Here is a 10,963-nt window from a genome sequence, read left to right on the forward strand (position 1 = left end):
ATTTCCTTAAGTTGAACCAATCCAAGATGAAATATATATATATATATATATATATATATATATATATATATTCTTGGCTAAAGATGATTAAGGTCTCAATCTAAGCCTTTAGAATTGAAATGAAGTATATCCTCTCCCTTAATTATAGCAAAACAACTTTTTCAATCCCTGCAGCCTCACGAATTGAAACTTTTGTTTTCTATAATTAACATTGCTACCTTGCAACACTAACAATAATTATCATGCTCCCACTAACATGATGATTATTATGATAACACTTATGCTCCCACTAGCTTTGACATGTACTCAGAAATTAGCTGGACTTCTAGAAATCAATACTTTATTGACTTTCTTACCAAAGTTCAGATTTCTGATACGAGATGCTTTGATAAAACTTTATGAAAATCATACACCTTTCCCTAGATAGCAAGCATGTGTGTCTAAACAATTTCAGAACTATGAAAAGGGATGCCGTAATCATAGTCTCAATTGTTTAGACCTTTTGCCATCTGCTTCAAATCTACTTGGTGGAAGTGTTTCCTCACCATCATTTTCATGAATCGGAGAGAAACCTTATGACCCTTAGATTTTATGGTGTATGTATTCTTATCCATGTGAATCGTCAAAACCATAGTCACAAGACAAGGATAATGACAAATCCAAACTCATATGCACTGAACTTATGCAATCTTAAGTTCTTGCCACCTGGTAGTACAGGGCCTGCCATTGCTTCCAAGTTGTTATGCAACCAATTGAGAACTTTCAGAACTCCTATGCAAAGCCAACTTTAACTGGAATGGGCACAGAATATGTCAACACGATAGGTTATAAACCTCAAGTCGTGTGCTAGTGAAGAACCACAGGTTTTATTCTTGATTAGTTCTTGAAATTCTTTTTAGGATCTTTAAGACTCCCACTATCCTCTTGACATATAAGACTATCTTGCCAAATATTCAAGAGATAGTGCAGATTCTTTATCAAGACAAACACTTCAGACAATTGGCCTTAGTTGGTCTTTGTTTTATCCAAAACATCACAACTTACGAATTTCAAATGTATAAGAGTAGGACACTTTTACTCTTACATTTGACAAGTGTTTTAAACCTTTCTTTAAGATATGCCACTCAAGTTACAATCTTGGAATATGACTCTAAGAATTGTTTTGGAACGAAGTATGACTCATCTTCCTGATCTAACCATTTCAACAATTCATGACTCCTCTTCTTAGTCATAATAATGCACTAAGATGACCTTTAGAGGACTAATTGTGATATGATTTCTAAATCATTAAGATGATCACAAACATGATACTAAAGTACTCTCCCATCTTTTCAGATTTGAGAAACTTTTATCTTTCTGCCTAATTTGATTCTTCCCATTCGTTCTGCCATACATTGAGACTTTTCCAATGTTTCAGAATTATACTTAAACTAGTAAGTATAACCATATTTACTAAACTTTAGTAAATCAAATAGTCTTAACGAGCTTTGTGGTGGACATGACCAGTGCACAAGAATGTGTACTCGATCCCTTTAGTCCTTTACTTGACTCACACATCCATGTGAACAAGTAATTAGTCTTGATTTTCCAATGCTTGAAAGTTCTCATTCATCATACTATTCAACTTGCATGATTCCAAGTTTCGGCCCAATTGAAACTTGGGCGATGAGGAACTTTCCTGATTTGGTAAATTTAGACACTACCACAAATGAAAGAATCAAATCCATTTTCCAATATTGCTATCAGTGGAATCATATAAGCAACAATTTTCCACAAATGCCATTATAAGGATACTTCAAATAAATAAAATTAAACAATTTTCTTTTATTTTAAAACTTTGCAGAAAAACTTATCCTTACAATCCACATGGAAAATTGTTGTTATCTATCCCTTAGCAATATATCATAACTTCTTAAGCAACTGCTCAAAATTCTGATGCGATCGAAATCCACCTTCGCGATCAGAATCAGCATATACTTCCTTTAAGATTTCTCTCTATTCTTTGATTCTTAAAACATCAACATGTGACCCAGTCACATCATGTAACGAGGATCTCAGAATAGAACTTAACAGAGTTAGATAATGGGCTCTACCTGATGTAGAGTCAAACTTATTGACTTTAACATCCTTAGGTAAATTTGGCAGCTTTGCAATCAACGCCCCTTCCTTTGGCAAAATAAACATATGGACCCTTTGGTAATAGGACTATCTCAGACTTAGCCTTTCTCTTTACCATTTGGTCAACCGCGTTGACTATGGTCAATCCCTTTCCATTGGGAAGAGAATGCTTTTTTTGGATTTCCAGTGTCACCATTGTCACTGTCCATAAAGTTTTTGGGAACTTGATCTTCTAATCAAATTTGCTTTACTATCGTTCCAAATCATTGCTGATTCAGCAGCACCAAGCAAATAGATATGATCATTAAGGTTCATGTCATAGTCTGTTTCATAGTAGTCCCAAAGGAACTCACTATGTGACTTAGAAAGTGATTGAACATCCAACTTTCTCAAGACTTTGACACCCAACTCTCCCGGCTTGTCAATATGTGACTTCATCTCTAAGATGTGATCACACATAGACCTTGTTTGCCATTAGGGCTTGAGTGACCTTGAACTTGTGGGTTAGGGAGAATAATTGGAGGAGGTGGAGGAAGAGAAGTATGACTTTCATGAGCCAAACTCGGGAAGTCATATTCATTAGGAAAGCTTGGTTTGGGAAGATCATTGTTTTCTAAACCAGACATCAACAATGGGAGAAATTCACGTAAAGTTGATTTAAGTCCTTAATATAACACCCGATATGATATATTAAGGCTAGGACCCAACAAACTATTTTATAACTTGGAAGTGGGATGCCGTAATCCAAGCTATAAAATATTTAAAGGTAGGTGAATGACGATTCACCAATTTCCACCAAGATAAACGAAATGTATTATTAGGTTTTAATTGGTTTTGAAACTCCTAGATTCTTTTGAGATTCATTGAACTTTTCAATGGCATGTTTCAATCTCGAGTGTGCCCTTCAGGTTTTGTGACTGGGATGCCGAGGATCACAAAACAAGGTGTGAAGTAACCATGCAAATATACTTGGTACCCTTAATATTTACCCCTCAATCGATGTGCCGGTTAACCACACACGCTCCAACGATACTATGATAAACATTAATTTACCCTTTGCCTACCTTGTTAAGTCCAAGTTAGTGTGCCGGTTAACCACACACGCTCCACTAACAGCTTAAACAAAGTGCAAAGTGTAATTTCATGGATTAGCACCTTATTCACATTTTCCTAAGTAACTAAGATTGAGAATTTATAAGTGTTTAGTTACTTAGTATTTATCATTATACTTATAATGAAGGGAGAATTATAGTCCTTGTCCTACCTGTACGGCTAACGACCCTCCACCGGTCAAGGAAGCGGTGAGTGAGAGTGGACTCCCATTAAACTGCCATTTTATAGGCAGTAACCTTATACCCCCCTTATAGACCGGCTTCGTGAATGAGGCCTACTAATGGTAAGACGACTTGCTCTTATACATATAATATATTAAACTTTTAATATTATAATAGTATAAGGGTGTATTTTAGACATTTAAAATACTTGGTGGTTTAATCTATTAATTAAACTAGACTTTTAATTTAATTAAACTCAAACCATATATTTATGGATTTAATAATACTCTTTTAATTAAACGCTTTAATTAACTATTAATAAAGTCCATAAGAGTTAATTTGAACTATTCAACAAAACATCATAATTCCAATTATTAAACTCAAAATTAAAACCATTTAATTAATTGTTTAAGTTATGAACCCAAGAGTTTTAGAATTCAATTCTTTTTTTTCCATAAAAAACTTTTCTCAAATTCCAAAACTTGAGGGCAAGTTTTCTAATTCTTGAAAACCTTTGGATTCCATAACTTATGGAATTAATGGTGTTTTATGATGAAACTTTCCATGTTCCATAACTTAAGAACAAGTTATGGAATTCTTTAAAACATTAACATCAAATTTTGTAACTCCATAAAAACTTTGAATCAATTTTTTTTTAAAAAAAAAAAACTTTCATATCCATAACTTATGGAAGTTTCAAAAACCCTTAAGATCACAACTTTAAAAAAAAACTTTTGAGCTCCAAAATTTTATGACAAAATATGTAACTCCTTAAAACATTTAGATCAAACTTTTAAAACTAATAAAATAATCATATCATTTTATCTTTTACTAAATTTGACCTAATTCAACTTATATGACAAATGATTCAAATTTTACAAATAATTCGTTTTTCACAAAACAAGTAATTATCTTAAAATTTGACAAACGTCATGTTTTTTTTTCCTTTTTTTTCAACTTGAAAATAAAACATTTGCATCAATATAACAGAAAACAACCAGGCTCTGATACCACTGTTGGGTTATGAGCATTCTAACACTCCTATGGTGTACATGCAACCCTATAAACCTTGGATCTATATTTTCTCTATTATACATGCAAATATTAACTATTCCAAGGTTTCATCCTAACTAGCATATTATGAAGCACCTATACTACAAAGTTCTAGTTAGATGACATACCTTTTGATGTAGCTTGATGTCTTCAAGCTTTAAGAGCTTAGCCCCAATAGCGTGGAAGCCTCAAATGGAATCACAAATCACCAAAACACCTTGGAAGAACTTGAGAGAATATGTATGCACACTAAAATCGGCCCACTCTAATTTTCACACACTTGTGCCAATTTTGTGAGCCAAGGACCCCTTTATATATTATGGAGGATTAGGGTTACATCCATGTAAACCCTAGTACCCATGACCTTTCATTTACATAGGATCCATGGGTTAAAAGCTCCATGGACCATCCATGAAAGCTTAGCCCAACCTAAATGAACTTGGCCCATTCCATATATATAAGAGTCCATATTTAATTAGTTCTTTTTGATCACTTAATTAGTTCTAAACTAATTCTTGATCAATACTAATTAAATAATATGCTTCCATATTAATATATTAGAACTTATAATATATTAATATAAATCATAAATATACTATTCTCAAAAGACTATCCATATAAATTGTGCCGGTGAAGTGCAACCCAAATGGACCATGCCGGGTCGGGTCAAGTACATACCAAATATAGTTATGGACTTAGACATTAATCCAACAGTTCTTTCAGTCTCTATTCTCACTTAGACGTTTTAAGGCAGATTTACAACCCTAAACTCTAGATCTAGCCTCCCAAGGCTGAGATATCACGTAAAGCTACAAGCTTTACGTCCATGCATGGCACTTAGGGCTTGAAATGCCAAAACAAGTTCCATTTAGGGTTTTAAGCACACAAGCTCCCCTATGACTGGATGAAGCTGGGACCTTTGGACTCTAGGGACCTCACAAGGTCCAGATATGAAGTCTCAATCTCTTGGTAAGCTCAACACACTCAAAGCCTCAAGGAAAGATGGAATGAGCCCTAAAACCCCATAAAATGAGATCTAATCAAACTAATGAGCAAAGTGGAGACTTTTTACCTTCAACAAAAGCTCTAGATGAAATAACACCAGATCGAAAAATCTCTTCTCGTTCCTTGCTTGGATTCTCCACTTTTCTCTTCAAAAACTGCACTAAAATGCCCAAAGATTAGCTCTCCCTCTCTCTCTCTCTCTTTCTCTCTCTCGCTTTCTCTCTTAGCTCAATATAGACGATTAGGGTTTCACACAAGGGGAGTAAGGTGGCTGGTGAGGCGGAAATGAGGGCTTAAGGTCCCTTAAATAGGACCCAACCCTGAAGAATTAGGGTTTCCTCTCACAACGCCAACTCGCCGAGTTGGTTTCTACGACTCGTCGAGTTGGTCATAAAACCCACGTGGTCAATCCGCCTCTACTCGACGTGTTGGGGAATCCAAATCGTCGAATTGCTCATATAACTCATAAAAAAATTTATAAACATTATACCTAGGAGTCGGGATGTTACAATTCTCCCCCACTAGAATCAGACTTCGCCCTCGAAGTCATGCTCCGTAAACAACTCCGGGAACTGCTCACATATCTTGGACTCCGGCTCCCAAGTCCACTCGGATCCCTTGCGGTGCTCCCACTGACCTTAACCAGTCGCACCTCCTTGTTCCTCAAGGTCTTAACCTTTCTATCCAAAATTGCTATCGGTCTCTCAATGTAATTCAGGCTAGCATCTACCTGAATGTCCTCTAAGGGTACCACCTCCATCTCATCGGCTACATACTTCCTCAATTGAGACACGTAGAAGGTGTTATGAATCTGGCTCAACTCTACATGTAGCTCCAACCGATAGGCTACCTTCCCTACTCTGGCAGTTACTCTGAAAGGAACGATATATCTAGGACCCAAATTTCCCTGCTTCCTGAATTGGATCACCCCTTTCCACGAGGATACCTTAAGGAGGACAAAATCTTCCACCTGGACCTCTAGCTCCGATCGTCGCCTATCTGTGTAACTCTTCTGACGACTCTGAGCTGTCAGTAACCTCTGTCTGACCTGCTGAATCTGCTCATTCGTCTTGAGCACTATCTCAGTGCTGCCCATTACCCTCTGCCCTACCTCTCCCCAACAGATGGGAGTCCGAGACCTCCTCCGATATAAGGGCTCAAAGGGAGGCATACCAATACTGGAATGATGGCTGTTGTTATAAGAAAACTCAGCCAAGGGCAAATAGGTGTCCCAACTTCCTCCGAAGTCCATAACACAAGCACACAGCATGTCCTCAAGCGTATGAATCATCGGCTCACTCTGCCCATCTGTCTGTGGGTGGTATGCGGTATTGAAGTGAAATTGGGTACCTAAATCCTAATGAAACTTCTTCCAGAACCTGGAAGTAAAACGCACATCCCGATCTGACAAAATCGATGTCAGCACTCCATGCCGTGCTACCACCTCTCTTACATAAATCTTAGCTAATTTCTCTACAGAAGAGCTCTCACTGATAGCAAGGAAGTGAGCACTCTTCGTCAATCGGTCCACCATCACCCATATCGCGTCGACACCTCGCCCGGTCCGCGGTAACTTGGTGATAAAATCCATAGAAATCTGTTCTCACTTCCACTGGGGAATCTCTAGAGGCTGAAACGGGCCATGTGGACGCTGGTGCTCCGCCTTAACTCAACGACAGGTCAAGCACCTGTCAACCACCCATGCCACATCTTTCTTCATATAGGGCCACCAGTAATCTCTCTTCAGATCCAAATACATCTTAGTGGCTCCTGGATGGATCGAGAATCTCGATCTATGTGCCTCCTCCATCAGTATGCGCCGAGCTCCACCTGTATAGGGCACCCAAATCCGCCCACGAAAATTCATAAGCCCCCTACTATCCGTCTCAAACTCAGAAACCTGTCCGACCACTCGCTCCCTCTTGAGGTTCTCTGGCCTCACAACCTCCACCTGAGCCTCTCGGATGGTATCTAGGACTACAATCATCACTGTCATACTCATACACACATTTCGAATCGGAGAACTCTCTGCTCTATGACTCAAGGCATCGGCTACCACATTAGCCTTGCCTGGGTGATATAAGATCTCACAGTCGTAGTCTTTCACTACATCCAACCACCTCCTCTGTCTCATATTTAGGTTGGGCTGATCCATGAGGTACTTCAGGCTCTTATGGTCCGTGTATATGGTGCACCAGACTCTATACAGATAGTGGCGCCAGATCTTGAGGGCAAACACCACCGCCCCCAGCTCCAAATCGTGGGTGGGATACCTCGTCTCATGAGGCTTCAACTGCCTCGATGCATATGCTATCACATGCTCCCTCTGCATCAACACCGCACCCATCCCTGTTATAGATGCATCACAATAGACTAAAAAGTCCTCCACTCCCTCGGGAAGGGCTAACACTGGAGCTTCGCACAACCTCTGGAAAAGAGTCTCGAATGAGGCCTTCTGCTCGAGCCCCCTGGAAAAAGTAACACCCTTCCGGGTCAATCTCGTAAGAGGAACGACAATCTTGGAGAAATCCCTGATCTCCGATACTAGTTGGCCAAACCCAGAAAAATCCTGATCTCGGATGGGGATCTCGGCACCTCCCATCGCATAACTGCCTCAATCTTGGCTGGGTCGACCAAAATCCCACTATGTTTAACGAGGTTCCCCAGGAACTGGACCTCTCGTAACCAGAAATCACACTTGGAGAATTTGGCATAAAGCCTCTCCGTCCTCAATACTCCAAGAATCTCCTGCAGATGCTCCTCGTGCTGTTCTCTGGTCCTCGAGTATACTAGAATATCGTTGATGAACACGATCATCGGCGGATCCAACATGGGCCTGCACACCTAGTTCATGAGATCCATGAACGCTGCCGGTGCGTTGGTGAGTCCGAAAGGCATCAGTACAAACTCGTAGTGCCCATAACAAGTCCTAAAGGCAGTCTTCTGGGTATCCTCCTCGAAAAATCTCATCTGATGATATCTAGATCTCAAATCAATCTTGGAAAACAAAGATGCCCCCTGCAACTGATCGAATAAGTAATCGATCCTCGGTAGTGGGCAACAGTTCTTGACCGTCAGCTTGTTCAACTCCTGGTAATCAATGCACATCCGATGTTAACCATACTTTTTCTTGACAAAAAGGGTCGATGCCCCCCACTGTGAGTTACTTGGTCTGATAAATCCCTTCCCCAGCAGCTCCTGGAGCTATAAGGATAACTCCTGCATCTCAGGTGGCGCAAGGCGATAAGGTGCCTTGGAAATAGGAGCTGCGCCCGGAACCAAATCAATTCGGAACTCTACTTGCCTCTCGGGAGGCACACCCGACAACTCCTTGAGGAAAACATCCGGGAACTCGCACACTATCGGAACCTCGGAGATAGAACTCGGCCTCTCCGTAGCAACCCACGTATCCATCACGTATGCCAAAAAGCCCATACAAACCTGCTGTAGACTCTGTCTCGCTCTGGCAGCAGAGTAGAAAGCTGGTCCAGATATGGTACCCTCGCCATACACCGTAAGCACTCCCCCACTAGGGTCTCGTATGGTCACCATCTGACACTCAGATTCGATCACAGCTCAAAACCGACTCAACCAATGAATGCCCACTATGACACAGACATCACCCATCGCTATCGACACCAGATCTATCAAAAACTCAACACCAAAAATCTATATCACACATACTCGGAATACATCAGTGGAAAAAACCGCATGCTCGTCGGCTATAGAAACCCTCAGAGGTCGAATCAACACCTCTCGCTTGACACTGATATGACGACTAAAAGCTAAAGACACGAAGGATCGAATCGCACCCGAGTCAAATAACACCAAAGCAGGTACAAAACTCACAAGAAAAGTACCTATATATAACACAGTATCCTCATAACAAATCTCAAATAATAGGAATGAGGAAATAGGTACAAGCCATGATATCAGGTGTTGCGCGGACCTCCTCCGCTGCCAGCTGAAAAGCTCTCCCGCGAGCTTTCGGTGCCTCGGCCTTCACTGGTCAACTATTAGTAGCTCGTAAAGCAGTAGGACCAGAACCCTCGGCTGATCCCTGAATGAGCTTGGGGCACTCGGCCTTCCGATGGACGGTCTGGTTGCAGTGAAAGCAAAATGCAAACCCCTTGGGGCAATCATTCGCCACGTTCCCCACTTTCCCACATTTGTAGAAAATCCCTGATCAACACGATCCCTCATGACTCTTGCCGCACTTGCCACCAGTGTGGCCCTTCTGGCCCCCAACTCCCGTATCAGCGGGCTTTGCCCGCTTCGTCGCCGGCTGAAACTATACTGGTATTCGGTCTTCTCCTTGAGACTCCCCCTCCTCTCTAGCCTGTAACTCTAGCTCAATCTCCCTGAGCCTGGCATTGGTCTAAAGATCAGCCAATGTCCGGTATGACGAGTTCTCTACGAACTCTCGTATATCCCTCCTTAGTATGATCCGATATCGGCTCACACGTGCCTGCTTAGTAGACACGTGCTCAGGGTAAAACAACGCCCTCTCATGGAACATCCTCATGATCTCAGTCACAGTTTCTGTCTTCTGCTTGAGAGACAGAAACTCCTGGGCCAACCGTTCCCTCTCCACCGGGGGAACATACTCGTCTCGGAACAACTACGTAAATCTCTCCCAAGTCACTGTAGCATGATCTGCAGGAGTAAAGCTGGCTGTCACAAACTTCCACCAGTCCTTCCCTCCCAAGCGAAGCTGGTTCAACGCAAACCGAACTCTCAAATGCTCGGGGCATGAACATGTGTAAAAACATCCCTCAATGTTGGAGATCCATATCATATCCGCAATCGGATTCTGTGTCCGATCAAACTCTGGTGGCTTCGTGTTGCTGAACTCCCGAAACAACAACGAGTTACCCCTCTGTGGTCTCGAAGCAGCTAGGGCTGCGGTGGCTGCGGCAGCTGCAACCTTAGTAATAGAAGCATAGCGGTCTTTGAAGGTCTCAATCAACGTGGTCTTAATAGACCCGAATATCTCTAGGATGTCCTCTCTGATAGCTGTGCCCACCTCAGCATGGATGATCCTGCGGATCTCCTCGTCACTGGTACCACTGGTTCTCCCTGGGTTGTGGCGTGTACCTACCATAATGTCTCTTAAACACAACACAAAAATAATCAGAGACTCATTCGAGCATACTCACACTCTATTTCCCGCCCCTACATGCTCCCTAGTATCCCAAAGATTCTTACTTGGGTTGCATACATATCTAGTGCTTTCAGTAGTACGAGCCCAATACTACCTTCCACACCAACTTGTAGTCATCCCAAGTCCTCCTCCTAAGATCCTAATTCACAGTACTCAATCCCTCACAGATATCAAACTACTCTCTCGGTAGATTCCTCTATGCTCATCTAGGTATCTCTCCTAGATCACTCAACTCTCTCTAAAAGATTCCTGCTATGTCTCTCCTACTTAATTCACACAGAGCATATAACATATAAGATCACTCAATAACATACCCTAGGCTAAGGCATCATGAATCAGGAAACTCTAA

This window comes from Lactuca virosa, chromosome 3 (genome assembly GCF_052849685.1).
Source record: "Lactuca virosa cultivar CGN04683 chromosome 3, Lactuca_virosa_CGN04683_v6, whole genome shotgun sequence".
Lineage (NCBI taxonomy): Eukaryota > Viridiplantae > Streptophyta > Magnoliopsida > Asterales > Asteraceae > Lactuca > Lactuca virosa.